This window comes from Arvicanthis niloticus, assembly GCF_011762505.2.
Source record: "Arvicanthis niloticus isolate mArvNil1 chromosome Y unlocalized genomic scaffold, mArvNil1.pat.X SUPER_Y_unloc_2, whole genome shotgun sequence".
NCBI lineage: Eukaryota > Metazoa > Chordata > Mammalia > Rodentia > Muridae > Arvicanthis > Arvicanthis niloticus.
The window spans coordinates 871,208-888,335 of record NW_023044979.1 but is presented as its reverse complement, the minus strand read 5'-3'; the positions used below and the strand labels follow the sequence as shown (position 1 = coordinate 888,335).

At 39.0% G+C, this 17,128-nt stretch overlaps 1 protein-coding gene across 1 annotated transcript in view; it reads left to right on the top strand.

Moving 5' to 3' along the window:
- Positions 1-17,128, top strand: part of LOC143433755 (uncharacterized) — a 198,743-nt gene that overhangs the window by 56,701 nt on the left and 124,914 nt on the right. The gene's annotated exons all lie outside the window — the stretch shown is intronic.

The following is a 17,128-nucleotide window of genomic DNA, read 5'->3' as shown; positions in this document are numbered from 1 at the left end:
CACAGGTGCTTTCCTATAACCCCCCTTGACTCCCCCTGAATCATGGTTTTTTCCTTGTGGTTTTGCCTTTAAATTCCCTGTGCCTCCAAAGCTCGGGGTCAAATCCTACAGACCCTGCATGGGTTCCGGGTCTTGACCTCAGCATGCTGGTAAAAATATACCTCTTGCTGATTACATCGACTTCTGTTTCTTGTGAGTTATTGGGTAACCATGAATTCCTGAGGCTTAGGTGGGGGGAGTTCTTCCCTTTTGTGAGGACTTTATAGTGGTAAATGTCTTTCCATAAAGATTTTTTCCAAAACATAAAAGAACCCATATTGGACAGAATTATGAAGGTAATCTTTGAGCTAAGCCTTTGCATGTCCCACTAATCTCAAAAACATAAAAGATCCCACATTGGAAGAAACCTCATGAATGTGATCAATGTGGTAAAGACTTTTCACAACTTTATCATCTCCATTACTATAAAAGAACAGGTACAGGAGAGAAACCTCATGAATGTAATCAGTGTTGTAAAGCATTTGCAAGTCACAGTCATCTGCAGTGACAGGAGAGATCAAGTACCAGAGAGAAACCTGCTTGAATATTAACAATGTGGTAAAGCCTTTGCATGTCAGAGTTCTTTACACATACACAAAGAAATCACACTGGAGATAAGCCTCATTAATGTAATCATTGTGGAAAATCTGACAATTCACTTTTATCTGTGACTATACAATGAAACACATTCAAGAGAGTGACTCAGTGTCATCAAGGTGCTAAGCCCTTGCATGTCACAGGCATCACCAGATACATACAAGAACACATAATGTAGAGAAACTGCATGAATGCCATGAATGAGGTAAAGTCTTTGCATGACAGTGTACTCTCCAAATACTTCAAGTAACACACTTTTCAGAGAAACCTTATGAATGTGACAAACGTGGAAAAGCCTGTGCCTATCACTGTAGACTCCAAAGAGATAAAAGACCACAAATTGGACAGAAATCTTGTGAATGTAGTCAAGTTGGAAAATCCTTTACATGCCACAGTATTCTATGAATAGAAACATCATCACATACTAGAGAGAAATCTTCTGAAAGTAATCAATGTGGTAAAGCATCTGCATGTCCTATTCATATTTAAATGCATGAAAGAATTTATAGTAGGAATATACTGTGGTGATTTGAATATGCTTGTCTCTAAGAAGTGACAATATTAGTATGTTTGGCCTTGTGGGAGTAGATATTACTGTTTTGAAGAAAGTGAAGTCCCAGGGTGGTGGTCTTTGGAGCTCCAGCCAGTAAAAAACAGACTCTCCTACCACTCAGCTGGAAGACAGTCTCTTCCTGACTGCCTTCTCATGAAGATGCAGAACTCTCAGCTCCTTCTCCAGCATCATGGCTGCCTGCATGTTGATATTCTTCCTGATATGTTGGTCATGAACTAAACACTTGAATGTGTAAGACAGACCAAATTAACGCCTTGGTCACAATGTCTCTTCTTAGCAATGGAAATTTTATCTAAGGCAGAAGTTGGTACCCCAGACTTAAGTATTCTTATTGGTAGGCCTGACCAGGCTTTTGTGTGAAGCAATGTGGGTTTGATGTTGGGTTTGTACATGCATTAAGTGGAACTTCATGAGCCATGCTAGTAGAACACACACGTACTAAGGGTACTTTCAACTTTGTATATAGTTTTTATAATGCTTTGTTGAAGAATGGTGCTGTGTTTTACTCCCATCAGAAGGTAAAGAGGTTTATTTTGTTAATTGCATTGACAAAGAAGTCTCAGGAAAGCCAAGGATAGCCTTTGGCCTGTGTTTACTCTCATGGTGCTTGTTTTGATCATAATTAGAAATCTTAGAAAGGAAAAATATGAAATGTTAGCTTCAAAGAGAAAATCTCACCAGGAATTTGAATGAAGCTAAATCTTGTGATCAAAGATACACAATGTTATTAAAGAAATGGTGATATTATGGCAAGATTCCATCCACCTAAACATATGGATGTGAAGTTCTATGGGTGAGAACTGTATAATGTTAGGCATTATTATTAACTAATTATTGTTTTTATGTGGACATAAGAGGATAAAAGTATGTGTCCAATTGACAATGAACAGATTGTGATTACTATACTGGGTTTTCAATTTAAAATCTAAAAGGATACACTTAGGTCCAGGCATGGTGGCACATACATACCTTAAATCCCAGGAGATCAGAATCAAGCTGATTTCTGATTCAAGTCATCCTGGTACAGAACACGTTTTAGGTAATGAAAAGCTTAGCTATGGGCAAAGTGTTACACATGTATTACCCAACATTCAGAAGACAGAGCCATGCAGATCTGAGTTCAAGATTAATCTACAGAGCAAGTTCAAGTACAGCTGAGCTTAGCCAGTAAAGTTGTTGAAAAATAGAAAGCTGGTGATGATGTAATAGAAGGGGCCATGTTCCAGCCCCAGCAAGCAGAGGAACTCAGCATCTTTGTCCATGTGGCTCTGCTTTTAAAGGAAAGAAGAGAAGGAATGATTGAGACAATTGATGATGGTTGGCTGTAGTTAGAAAATTAGTGGGGATGAAGAAGCAACCAGCATCACTGAGGTGAAACCTTCTGGTAAGTGCTTTCTGGGAGGAAGAAGAGGTTGTATTCCAAAGGTAGCCAAGGTTGTCCATTGTGGTGCAGCTTGACTCGGTCCTGTGTAAGACTCACCCAGGTGGCACTGGTTTTAAGGCATGAGTGTTTCATGCAGTGCAGCTGAGGCTTGGCACCATGAAGGGAGCCTATGAGAGGAACTCACTGAAGACTGTTTATCATAGAAAACCCAATATACTGAAGATGTCAGTCCCATGGGATGAGCAGAAAGAACAGCAGTAGCAGTTGAGTGGAGTCAGCCAGAACCTATTGTAGTACAGAGGGAAGAGCTGGAGAGAGACCCAATTTTTTTTGAGGAGCACAGATCATCTGGACATCCCAGATACTGGAACAAGAAGCTGTAATTTTGAAGTTACTTTGTAAACACAAAGAGTTTTAGATTCCTGCGCTATGGAATACCTTCTCAGGAAAACTTTCAGGAAATAAAATCAGCCAAAGAGAAAGAATTGTGCTGCAGTGAGCAGGGCAGAGAGGAGTTGGAGATCTGAAGAATGCTTTGACATCAGACATGGAGATGCAGAGTTTGGAGATTGCCTTGCTGGCTTTTGGTCTTTTTTTGGCCCAGTATTTCCTCACAATGGCATTTAGGAATGGTGAAGTATATACTGTGAATTTGGTTTGATATTTTATGCTATATTTTTGAAAGTATACGGAATTATAGTTACAGGATTGCATGAATCTCAGAAGAGACTTTGAACTTTGGACTTTTAACATTTATGAGACTTCTATAGATGATGACGACATTTTAATTTGAACCTCACATATTTTGTATTATGCTATTTTAAAATGTGGTCTCCATACACTCATGTGTTTGCATAATCATAATGGAGCCAGGCAGTGGAATGTGGTAGTATAAATATGCTTGGCTCAGGGATTGAGAGGAAGTTATTATGAGATGTGGCCTTGGAGGAAGTCCATCACTGAAGGATTTGAAGTTCCACCCAGTGCAGAATGGGCCTTCCTACTAGCTCCCTGGCAGACAGTCTCTTCCTGCCTGCCTTTGGATCAAAATGCAGAACTCTCAGCTTCTTCACCAACATCATGTTTTCTTTCATGCCTGCCATGCTTCCTGCTATGATGAAAAAGGACTAATTCTTTGAAAGTGTAACCCAGTCCCAATTAAACTGTTGCTTTTATATGAGTTGCCTTGTTCATGATTTCTCTTCATAGCAATGGAAACACTAAGACAGACACCCTGTGAATGTATTTAATAAGGTCAAGCGGTTGTACAATTCTCTAGTCTTCATTATCATGAAAGAATACATGCTAGAGTTTAAGCATGCCACCTGTGACTCAGGACACACCTCTTTGGTCTTAAACACGCCCCCTGAGTCTTAAGCATGCCCCTGTGACTCAGGACACATCCCCTCAGTCTTAATCATGTCCCCTGTGACTCTGGATTTGCCTTCTAGTGCTAAATATGCACCCTGTGTCTCAGAACACACCCACATAGTCCTAATGGACATGTTTAGTATAATGAAGCCTTTGCACACCTCTGTAGTCTTCATCATTATGAAACTATTCATACAGTGCTTACATACTGTGCTAAAGCCTTTACATCATGGGGTCTACTGAGATCTAACTCAACTCAAACACAGGACAAGGCAAATGATAAGAATTTATTGTAATCAAGTCTCTACTGATAAATCAGAGCCACACAACTATACTCAGAAGCTCAACTGCAATACCCAACCTCAGCCCCACCCTGAACCAGAAAGTTATATAACATCCAAAAGTCAAAACCACAAAGTCCTCTGCCAAATTACAGCTACATTTTTCTCCCAATCATGTTTTTTTTTTTTTTTTTCTGTTTTACTCTATGTCAAATGATACAGAATGTAGGTTGTATGGTCAAAACTATCACAGCCATTTGTTCTTTTGTTGTTAGGAACATTATATTTTGAGAAATAAAATATGAATAACAGAAATTATGGTTAGGAACAGATACTATGTTTTAGGTAACAAACCATGAATGATGAAAGCTAGTCAGATATTGTTAAGTACACAGGTCCCCTATGACCTAAAACTTAGTTTGAATTTATGATTAAATGGAGGCTGGTAACAAAAAGGCAGTCCTTAGGGCAAGTTTCTTTGGCTTCTTCCCAACATTTGTATATTACAGACATATTTGAATACATAGCAGAACACATATTGAAGACATATCTTACAAATTTTATCAATGAGAAAAACTTTTCACAACACAGTCATCTATGAACATAGAATAATACATCCTGGAGAGAAACACTATGCATAAGCAATGTGGTAAGGCCTTTGCATGTGGCAGTCATCCTAGAAACCATGAGATAAAGCCATAATGTAGAGAAACCCCATAAACGTAGTCAATGCATTAAAGTTTTGTACTTTCTGGTATCTTTATATAAGAGTAAACTCTTCAGCATGAAATCAATCTATTAAAACCTTTGTGTATCACAGTCATCTTTGAGAACCCTCAAGAATACCAAAAGTAATCTATGACTACAAAGAATTTGGTAAGATCTTACCCAACACATGTACACTGAGTACCTCAAGGTTATTTATTATGAGAAAATAAATGTGACAAGAGTCAACAATCAATTCAAACTTTATGATGTCAGTCTATTTTGTTTCCACTTACAAACTTATTTGTAATGCCACTGTATTTTCTTTGTATTTTTAGTTGATCATGTATCCAACAACGTTGGTGAAAGGGCTTATCAGGTCTAGGAATTATATTTGGGAAGTTTTGGTCCACTTGTATCATCTGCAAATAAAGACAATTTTGGCCGGGCAGTGGTGGCGATGAACTTTAATCACAGCTCTTGGCAGGCAGAGACAGGCAGATTTCTGAGTTCGAGGCCAGCCTGGTCTACAGAGTGAGTTCCAAGACAGCTAGGGTTATATAGAGAAACCCTGTCTCATAAAACCAAAAAAAAATAAAAAAGATAATTTTACTTCCTCCTTTATAATCTATACTACTTTTATCTTCTTCAGTTTTATTGCTCTTGCTAAACTTTTAGATAGTATTTTAAATAGATATGGTGAGAATGGATCACCTCATCTTGTGTGTGAATTAGTGGAATTAATATGAATGTCTTCATTTAATTTAATGTTGGCTATAGGTTTGAAGTAAAGTGACATTATTATGTTTAGGTATGTCACTTGTATCCTTAATCAATCCAAGAACTTTATCATAAAGTGGGATTAAATATTGTCACAGAATCATTCATCATCTAATGAGATGACCACTTGTTTTATTTTCTTACACATTAAGCACATTATATTAAACCATTCCTGGATCTCTTTAATGGAGCCTGCCTCATTGATCATGAAGGATGATCTTTTGAAGTGTTTTCTATTTTGTTTAATGTATTTTATTTTATTAAATATTTTTGCATCTGTAGTTTTAAGGGAAAATGGTCTGTAATTCTTTTTGTAGCTGAGTCTTTATATTGATTGGATATTTGAGTAACCATGTGCTCACAAAATAAAATCAGCTAAGGTTTCTTCTTTTTCTATATTGTTGAATACTTTGAGGAATATTCTCATGAACTCATCTTTGGAAGTCTGGTAGGATTCTACTCTGAAACTCATGGACCTGGCCTCTATTTCTTGGCAGACTTGTACTGACTTCTGTTTTTCCAGGTGTTTAGGTCTATTTATGTTATTTACCTTAGTTTGATTTAACTTTGGTAAGTGGAACCTATTGAGGAGATTAGCCTTTTCTTTTAGAATTTAAAATTTGGTATTGTGCAGGCATTTTAAAACTATGTCTTTACCATTTTCTGGATTTCTCCATTGTCTGTTATTTTGTGACCATTATCATTTTAGATTTTATGAATTTGGATATTCTCTATATTTTAATATGTGTTTCCATTTTGTCTAATAAAAGATTCAAAGGACCAACTCTACATTTCATTAATTTTTTTTTTGTATTCTTCTCTTTCTCTTTTATGGATTTCAGCTCCCGATGTGATGATATCTTGATGTCTACTTCTGTTCTCCATTGCTCACTCCCTTCTTTCTGTTCTAGACTATAAAGCAAGCTGTTAAATTGCCAGTGTTGTCATGTAGGGATTTTTGTGCTATGGACCTTCATCTTAGAGACAGTTTCATTGTCTTTTTATTCCATAAGATGTGCTCACAACAGTCTGTAACTCCAGTTCTTGCAATCTTAAATCCTCTTCTAGTCTCCATGAGCACCAGGCACACAGATGGTACAGATATGCATGTAAGAAAATACTCTCATAAACTAAAAGTAATAAAGTCTTGACTTAACCCTTAATAGTACTTGTCACTCCTGCCGTAGACCCAGGTTCAGTTCCCAACACCCACATGGCAGATAATAATCATCTGTACCTCCAGTTTCAAATGATCCAATCAATGCCCTTTTCTGACCTCTGAGGCACTGCTTACACATGCTGAACAGATAGATATATGTGCAGGCAAAACACCCCCACACATAAAAAAGTAAATAAACCAACTTTTAAATAATAAAATGAGCCTGACATAGTGGCACATACCTTCAATTCCAGCACTAAGGAGGCAAAGTCAGTCTAGCCGACATACTCAGCCCCAGGACAGCCAAAGCTACATAGTGAGACCCTGTCTTAGAAACTGATTGATTGATTGATTGATTGATAGGCAGATAGATAGATAGATAGATAGATAGATAGATAGCACTTAGCACTTTTCAGGCCATACACAATCTTGTGTTCAATCATCCACATACATGTGAGTATAAATAAATGTCCATTTCTACCCTTTACTTTCTCTTCTGTTTAAATTAATTTTTATTTACTCTTTGTTCTAGAGATCAACCTGAGGACTTTAGACACGTTTGCTTCTAGTGAGCTACATTCTTAGTGCAAGCCCTGGTTTTTCCCTTTTTATTTTTATGTGATTTAAAACAAATGCAAAAACAACTTTTATGGAGAGGAGTGATAGCTCAGTTGGTAAAGTGTTTGCCCTGCAAGTACGAGGACCTGAGTAGTATCCCCAGGACACATGTGAAGAGCATACAGTGTCTATGTGGGAAAAGGCAGAAGACTGGTAATGAGGAGAGATGACCCTGTAATTAGGAGTACTTGCTGCACTTCCAGAGGACCCAAGTTGGGTGTCTTAAAACAAAACAAAACAAAACAAAACAAAACAGAAAAGCTGGGCACAGTAGCAAGCACACACCTGTAATCATAGAAGTGTGGAGACTAAGACAAGCAGTTTCCTGGGGCTCACTAAGCAGCCAGCCTGTCCTACATGATGAGTTCCAGGCCACTGAGAGACCTTCTCCCATTAATAAATACAGGAAGGAAAGACAGACAGACAGACAGGCAGACAGACAGACAGACAGACAGACAGACAGACAGAAAGAAAGAAAGAAAGAGGGGAGGGAAGCCACTGAGAGACCCTTTCAAATAGATAGATAGATAGATAGATAGATAGATAGATAGATAGATAGATAGATAGATCAATAGATAGATAGATAGAGTGGATGGTGGCCCCTGGGGAACAACACCAAGGTTGACCTCTGGCCACATGTATATGTGTATATAAATGTTTACACGTGCACACACCTAAACAAAACCAGCAGAACAAAACCAGCATTTATAGGAGAAGTAATGTTTTGTGTATGTATCATAAAACCCTAAATAATGCTAACTGGCCAGTAAATGGACTTTTTAAATGTTTCATTGGCATGTATTAGTTATGCATGATGACTGGTTTCATTGTGACTTTTTATGTGTTAATATAATGTTTTTTGTTCATATTTGTCATTCATCACCCTCTCCCTCCCCTCTCCCACTGACCCTTTCCTCTTCTCAACTGGTTTCTCTTCTACTTTCATACTGCTCTTTCAAAGATTTACTTACTTTATCTGTATGTATGTATGTATGTATGGGCACGTGAGCTTAGATAATATATAAAATATGTATATGCACACACACATATACAATACACACACATGATGTATGTGCAGATGCAGGAGACAAGAGCATTAGTTCTCTTGAATTGGAGTGACAGGCAATTGTGAGCTGTCCAATGTGAGTGCTGAACCCTTGGGACTTCTGGAGAAGCAGCAAGTGCTCTAACTGCTGAGCCATCTCCCCAACTGCCTTATCTTCTTGTGCCTTTGGGGCTGATTACTGAGGAATGGGCAATTTACCAATGACTATAGGGCTGAAAAAAAAGTGTTCCTCTCTCAGCAACTAGCAACTATCTATAGATCCTCAAATAGGGGTAGGTCATTGTGAGCTCCTCCTATTGTTTTTTCCCGCTAGCATGTTTGTTTTGTGCTTTGCATGTGCCTGGTACTGACAGAGGTCAAAAGAGAGCATTAGATTCCCTGGCACTGGAGTTACAGACAATTGTCAGCTACCATGTGGGTGTTTGAGCTGATCTCAGTGCCTCTGCAAGTGCTCTAACTGCTGAGCCATCTCTCCAATCCCCTTCAGATATTTTAAATATTTAAATCTTGGGAATCTGAACACTGTTGTAGCACACACCTGAAGCAGGGGCATCATGAGTTTGAGACCAACCTGGAGTTACATAATGAGCCCTAATTCTACATAATAGTGTAAGAAGTTGAACACTCTATTTAAACTTTACTAAATTAGTTGTATATCTTCTAATGTTAGAAAAACATTGACATGGTATTTACTCACTGATAAGCAATGTTAGCCCAAAAGCTTAAAATAGCCAAGATTCAACTAACTGACCACATAAAGCTCATGAAGAAGGAAGACCAAGTGTGGATGCCTCGGTCCTTCTTGGAAGGAGTGACAGAATGCTCAAGAGAGCAAATAAGGTGACAAAGTGTGGGAAAGTCAAGGTGGGGCCATTGGGAGACCACTCTACCTTGATATCCATCCCATGTGCAGTCACCAAAGATAGACACCAATATGGATGTTAGGAAGTGCATTCTGACAGGAGCCTGATGCAGCTGTCTCCTGGAAGGTCTGCCAGAGTCTGACATATCCAGAGGCGGATGCTCACAGCTACCCATTGATCTGATCATGGGTTCCCATTGAAGAAGTTACAGGACTGAAGGAGCTGAAAGTGTTTGTGGCCCCATGAGGAGAGCAACAGTGCCAGCCAACCAGAGCTCCCCAGAGTCTAAACCACCAGCCTGGGAGCACAAAGGGAGGCACCCATCACTTTAGCTGAATACCTAGGGGAGGATGGCCTTGTCAGGCATAGGTGGGAGAGGAGATCCCTGGTTCCATGAAGGCTGATCGGTGAGGAATTCGAGGGTGGGGAGGGGGAAGTTGAAGGTAGGTGGGAGCACACCCTTTTGGAGGCAGGAGGGGAGATATGATAGGGGGTTCCTCGGTAGTGGGGGGAATAAGGTGGGATAAAATCTGAAATGTATTTTAAAGAAATAAAAATAAAGAAAGAAAGAAAGAAATAGATAAATAAATAAAAGAAAAACATTGATTCAATTGTCTAGGCATCTGATAATGTCACTGGGTTTATAACATGGTATAATTTTGTTATTAACCACAGTCTTATTTTGGAAAACTTACCATGTGAATATCTATCAACAGAAATCATTGGAAGGGAAACATCAAAGTAGTGTATCCTCTAATCCCAACCAAACAGGTCACTGGTGGGGTGATGGTATACCAGTTCAAGATCAACCTAAGCAACCTACAAAACACCACAGGGAAGGAATATTTAGCATAATTTCAACTCTCTTGTGGTGCTGTTAGCATGAAACCCAGCTCCACTTGTAGAAATTACATAGTAAACAAGTTACTACAGCTACCTCCTTATTGAGCCTCTTCATCCCTAAAGGAAATAACAGCAAATCTGACAAGAATCATTTACAGTACTGCCATTATCTATGTGACCTAACAGTCTGTTAATAATGACAAGTGAATTGTTGCTTTATAGGAAATATCTGTTAGGTCACTTACTAATGAACTTTAAACAGTTCTTACCAATGAAATCCTTAGAGGGAAATAGTCAGCATGAAGCCTTAAGCTGTAGAATACACATTTATAGTCACCAGCATTTCTGAGATAAGTTCCTTACCTAGTGTCCATGGAGAGGAGCAATACTCTATTCCAACTCCTGCTGTTACTGATATTAGCAGCAATCAAAACTTTAATTACTAATCCCTCATTACTTCCTCCCAAACTGCTCAGTTTTGATCTTTTAAAGCTTTAGGACTTTTGTACAGCTGAGACCTGACAGCAGTACATCCTCAGCCATCTGGCTCAGGGCAGAAGGTACCTAATACAGACTACAGAAGAAAAAGTCACACATAAGTCAGGGCAGACTAGTATGAGACCTTAAACAGCAATCAGGTAAAGAAGACACGAGGACAGCCTGAATGGCAGCAAAAATATAAACAGTATGAAGAGTTTTAACTTTTTGGAGATCCTATTTTTGCTGAATAAATATCTGCCTTTTGCTTTCTAAAACAGAAAGTAAATTAGTAAATTGTTTCTAATTCCAAATTATATACTATTGACTCAAGGAATCAGAAGCTTTATGTTTGTCTTTGTGTCCTTACTTGTTCCTAGCATGTGAGTCTCCTTTAAAAACATATTTTGGGGGCTAAAGAGGTGGCTTCAGTGGTGAACAGAACTGGCTCCTCTTCCAAAAGACCTAGATTCAGTTTTCAGGATCCACATGGTGACTCCCAACCATCTGTAACTCCAGTTCCAGCATATCTAACACCTTCTTCTGATCTTCATAGGCACATGGTACACATACATACATGTAGGCAAAGCACTCATACATATAAAACAAATCTACAAACCCATAACCACAACCAACCCATGTGAGAAAACAACTACAAACAACAAACCAATCCTTCCCCTGCCTCACAGGCCTTGGCATTTCTATACCCTCAGAAAAGTTCCCTGTTTCCCAAACATCATACTACTGAAGAAGTTACCTGCAGTTTGCAAAATCACGACCCTGCTATAGTAAGAGTCAAATCACAGTCAGCTGCTATGGACAATCTGAGAAAGCTCCATATCCCTGGACACCTGGGATTAAAGTGAAAGCACATTCTTATAATATTTCTGTGTTTTTTAAAGAAATCCAGCCAGGCAGTGGTGGCACACGCCTTTAATCCCAGCACTTGGGAGGCAGAGGCAGGCAGATTTCTGAGTTCCAGGCCAGGCTGGTCTACAGAGTGAGTTTCAGGACAGCCAGGGCTACACAGAGAAACCCTGTCTCGGAAAACAAACAAACAAACAAACAAACAAAAAACAAAAAACAAACAAACAAAAAAAACAAAAACAAAAAAAACCCAAAGAAATCCAAATTCCAAAATTCTTCCTACAGAGAAATGTTGTAGTTAACTGAGGTTATAAACCAAATGTATGTGTAACAAATATTTACAGAGCATTTTACCATACCACAAAGAATATGCCTTCTTCTCTACACCTCATGAAATGTTGTCTAAAATTGATCACATATTTGGAAACAAAGCAAATCTTAACAGATACAAGAAAGTTGAACCAATTCCCTGAATCTATTCAGACCACTATAGATTAAAGCTGGATACCAACAAAAACTTAAAAATTCACTGAAATTGAACAACCTTCTATTAATTAAAAAAAATTAGCCAAGAGAGATATCAATGAATTTCTAGGATCCAATGAAAATGAATATACAATATGTGCAGGCTTATGGGGACACAATGAAAACTGTTCCAAGAGCCAAATTTTATACTAATAACTTAACAGCACACCTGGAAGCTTAAACCTAAAGAAGAAATCACACACTGGCAGAATATGTAACAAGAAATATTCAAATTGAGGGTTGAAATAAATAAAATACAAACAATACAATAAAAATAATCAAGGAAACAAAGAGGATTTCTCAGTCTTATTGATTTTTCTCAAAGAACAAAACACCCCCATAAAACCAGTCAGTCTACAGAAAATCATACAACAAAACAAAAAATAAAAACTAAAAATAATGGAGACAGAAGGCTCAGAAGATGTGAAAGCACATCATTTTTAAGCTTCATTTGTTATTTTTAGTTCAGGATGCTTCAGAGTTCAAAGAGAAAGTTTTTCTTTCCTGAAGAAACATATTTAAACCACATATAATGGCTTTTAGTTGAGCCAAGTGCCTCTCTTCCTTTACCACACACAGGATTATGAGATCCTCCTTAAAATTGACTTCAGAGCTTTTTTGAGGAAGCCTGAGGAGCCCAAGACCTCTGATGAAATACTTTGTACAAAAGAGCCTGCCTGCTTTTTCCTTATTTCCACAACAGCAGTGTGTATGCAATTTTTTTGCAACCTACTTTTAATAAGCATTCAACCTCTCCTCTAGCCCACCACCCAGCAGAGGTAGTGAAAGACAAAATTTACTAGGATATAGGGAAAGAGGACCTGTTCAGGGAGTGATCTTGATTTTTTTGGCAGCAGTTCAGTACAGTAGCATACACCAAACACTGTGCAGCAGGGGCTTCACAGGCGAGAAAAGCAGGAGCATAGTGGAAACCTTGTGGCAGTGGCTGTGCGGACTTAGGAACTCCTGCTCAGGCTGCAACAATGCTCCCTGGCTCTGATGCACAGCAGCATATCCTGCTGGCTGGAGACCTGGCTCTCCCACTGCCTGCCTTGCCTGGTTACAAGAGGAGGAACAACTATGCCCAAGCTGATCCAGCAGGGGAAAAGTGCCTGTGGAGGACCTGCAGGGACAAACTCAGTCAACCTCATTAGAGCAAAGGGTCCAACGTGTTTTCTTCCTGCAAGTATGGCACCCCGAGCCCATTTGCTTTCATTCCGTGACTTAATTTGAATGGCTTGTATTTCCCTTCATATTTTTTTTTTAGTTTTTATTCTCTGTGTTGTTTTCTTTCTTTCTTTCTTTCTCTCTCTCTCTCTCTCTCTCTCTCTCTCTCTCTCTCTCTCTCTCCCCCCTCTCTTTCTTTCTTTCTTTCTTTCTTTCTTTCTTTCTTTCTTTCTTTCTTTCTTTCTTTCTTTCATTTTTTCTTTCTTTCAACTCAGCTAAAGAACCAGCAATTTGATATTTTTAACCTAATATTTGTTGTGGTTTGTGCCATGCATACTTGCATATTAATTTTTTTTCTTAAATGCGTCCCACTTTAATAAGATACATTAGTTTAGCTCAATCTGTAATCTGGGGTTTTTCAAGGCAGGTTAATGTTGGGCGAGGGAGAGGGGATCACCTCTACCTCCTGAAGCTTGTGTTTCAAACTTCAAAAGCTTATTAATTTCCAAAGTTTTGTCAGTGTATGTGCAGGTGTCTGTGCAATATGTGCCACAATTTTCAGTTCTTAGTTTCTACCATGGGTTCCAGGGGTTGAACTCAGGTAATCATACTAGTCCAGCAAGTTCTTTTACCTGCTGAGTACCTTGCTGCTATTGCACAAGTGTGTGTGTGTGTGTGTGTGTGTGTGTGTGTGTGAGAGAGAGAGAGAGAGAGAGAGAGAGAGAGAGAGAGAGAGAGCATGCATGCACATGTGTAATTTTCATATGTGTATTTACTCTATACCAGGCTTATTTCTGCCTCTCAATAGCATTATCCATCTTTTTCTCACCTCTTCTCACCATTTCTTTTATCTCTCAGGACAGTTTTACTTTGTTCATGTCATAGAGACATTCATATTTTTATACATTTGTATAAAATGGAGGAATACACACACACACACACACACAGTGAAACAAACTTAAAATTGAAAAATAAAAACATGCAGTCTTTTTGTTCAGTAATCAGTATTCATTAGCATATGCTTTTCTTTAATTTTTTTATACAATTTATATATAAAATTAATGGGCAATCACCTTGAAATTTTTCCATAATGCTGATAATAGCTTTCTTGATGATATCCTTGGGGTTTTCTTAAATCTTACTATACTATCTGCAGATAAAAATGGGTTAGTGTGCCTTTTTTATTCTTATACCTTTATAAGTATCAACAAAATCCTTCAATAGAGTATTTTACGATAGACTATGGCCCAATGTCAACTTTTAATTCCTACTAGTGACAGGTCTTAAAATATCACATTTCTCCATTCTGACCACAGCAGAATGCTGTCTCTAAGGGTGAGCTCCACATAGGAGGTTCAGTGGTCACACTCAACAAATAGAGAAACAGAAGAGTGGTGTTGTTGCGACCCCTGCTGGCCAAGTTATATACTTGTTATATAACTTGTTATATACTTGTCCATAAGAAATGAGCATATGGATATCAAGTATGGGGTGCCACCATGTGGAAGTAAGAAGTTAGTGCATCTGACCTGTGTCCCTTCCCACTCTTGCCTTCAAGTCCAAGAGTTGGAGGAGACCTGAATCACCCCCACCACAAGAACTCCTCTCTCAAAAGAAACTCAGCTTTGGTTTTAAGGAAATGGACCCTTGATTTCTTGTGAGAATTGTGTGCAACCCTCAATCTGGCAAAAGTTCAAAGGACTTTCAGAACCATAAAAATGCTGAAGGCACTGAACGCCATTAAAATATTCAGGTCGGTGTCTTCGGTCTAGTCCAATGGAAGAAAGCCTCGAAATACCCAGGTAAAAATTCTTAACCTATAAGTCATGTCAGATGTCGTGAATCATCTAACCTAATATCATGTTTTATAAAATGCCATAGTAGGCACGTAATTGTTCGTGGTTGTAAGACACAAAGAAGAAAGTCCCTGTCATGTTGGTGGCCAACTGTTAGTTAAAGAGCTCAAGCAGGAGGGTAGAAGCAGGTAAATGTCAGGAAGTAGAACATCCTAGTTTACATACAGAGTTCCAGGCTAAATACAAACAGAAACAAACCTTCGATTACCAAATGCAATTTTCAGTAATTGACACCAAAATGACCATGTCATTGCAGATGTATGTCCATTCTGAGTACAAAAATGTAAGACCAAACTTTATCATGCCAACATTTATCAAAAAATAAACTGGAGACACCAGGCAGACTAGAAGAACAGCAGTAATGGTGCTGGAGAGATAGCTCAGCAGTTAAGAGTACTGGCAGCTTGTTGGGGTCCACACTAGCCCCACATTGGGGTGGCCAAAAAATGTCACGGCCCAAGCAAAATGTTGAGGCCCGGGCCGACCCACATTTGGGCAGCCACTGTATCGAGGCCCAAGCTGCTGCTCCGGTCCAAGGATCGGGGTTCAGCAAGAGAGAGAATGAGGACAGACTCGAAGAATGCAGACCAGACAGAGTGTGATTCAATTCCGTTTATTCTTCAATCTAAGTCCTAAGTCTTGAGTTCTTAGTGCCTAGTCCCTAGCTCCTAGTCCCTCCAAGTTCCAAGTTACTTCTTCCAAGTTCTCTTCCAAGTGCCTGCTACCTGTCATCTCTCTGCTGTGTCTGGTTCTCTGTTCTGTCTCTGCCTTTTATATGTCTCACTTCTAAACCATGCCTTTTGGTCACACCTTTAACCATGCCCTTAGGTCTTGTCTCTAAAACTGATCTCTATACTTCTAAGTCACTCTTAAGTTACACACCTTTAATCTCACACACCTTTAATCTCACACACCTTTAGTCTCATACACCCAAGGTATCTAAACCAAGATTATCAGAGTGTGCTCAGCTGTTGTAGGATATTGTAATCCAAGTGTCATGTCAGGGTGTATGACTCAAGACGGCTGCAAAGATGATAACCGCTTTCTGCTAAAAGTCGGCCCCCAACAGTTCCCACTTTTTAAGTTTTTTTTTTTTTTCAAAAGCGAAGGCTGGGAAAACTTATGGAAACTGTGCCTGTCCTAGATTGGAGCAATGGACCCAGCCTCCCTTTCCCATCCTTGGATACTCAACAGCCATTGGTTGAGCTCCTGTCTTAGGATGGTGAGGCCTCCCTTCTTTTAGGGGCAAGGGTCTCTGTATGCTCTCTTACCCATCACTGACTATCTGGCTTAGCACATAAGTTAGGGGTTAATCCTTGTCACTCTTGATGACAGAGGTTTCAGAGTCCCCTACTTCCAGCCTGTAATAGTGGACCTGTGTGGGTTTCATTTGAATAGCATCTCATACAGAAGCCATCAGTTTGTTGAACCACATGGACCCAAAAGACAAGAGACTTAACAACGCCTGAATAGTTAGTATGACAACAACACTCTTTTTAAAGGGCAACATATAACTCCCTCTATCAGAGGAGTAAAAAGTGTAAGCCTCTTCTATTCTGTTTATAAATGTCTTATATCAGAATCTAAATCTATAGAAATACAAAACTGATCATAGCTTTGATCTAAAGAAAACTAAGGAAATCCCTGTTCCTGCTCTAGTCAATCTCAAACCCAAAAAACAACTATACTGTGGTAGTAGGTTTTCTCCTGGGTCTAAATCTAAATTCCCACTAAATGTAAAACAATCTAGTTCCCCACTAAATCATAAGTCAGGGAATCTTGAGCCACCCTGGAGATTCAGGTGGTGATGTCTCCTTCAGCACTGACAACTTCCCAAGTCAGGTTTACTTCTTGATCTGTTCCAGTTTGAAAGCAATTGTGAAGCATCTTCATGTTTCCTGTGAAGAAAAAATATGCTTCTCAGGGGTTTTCTCCTCCCTGGATTTGTTATTGTTG